The following is a 340-nucleotide window of genomic DNA, read 5'->3' on the forward strand; positions in this document are numbered from 1 at the left end:
AGCCACCCCCCCCCCACTACCTGCTCTCACCTGCGTTCGCTGATTCAGTTCCCCTGGCTGCGGCCATGGGTCTCGAACAAGGCGGGCGCGTCCTGCACCGCAGTTCCCTCTGCTGCGGTTGCTCTTCCCACGGGTCTCTGCATGACTTGCTCTGTGGTTCCTTCATGTCCTCCCTGAAAATGGCACCTTCTCCTTGAGGACTTCTGTGTTAGCCTAAATAATGGCCCTCCAAAGATGTCCACACATTAATCACCAGAACTTGTGAATATGTTACCTTAATAACAGAAGTAACTGCAAATGTGATTCAGTGAAAGATCTCGCGATAGGGAAAGCCTGGATT

The sequence above is a fragment of the Desmodus rotundus genome, chromosome 10 (genome assembly GCF_022682495.2).
Source record: "Desmodus rotundus isolate HL8 chromosome 10, HLdesRot8A.1, whole genome shotgun sequence".
In the NCBI taxonomy this organism is placed as follows: Eukaryota; Metazoa; Chordata; class Mammalia; order Chiroptera; family Phyllostomidae; genus Desmodus; species Desmodus rotundus.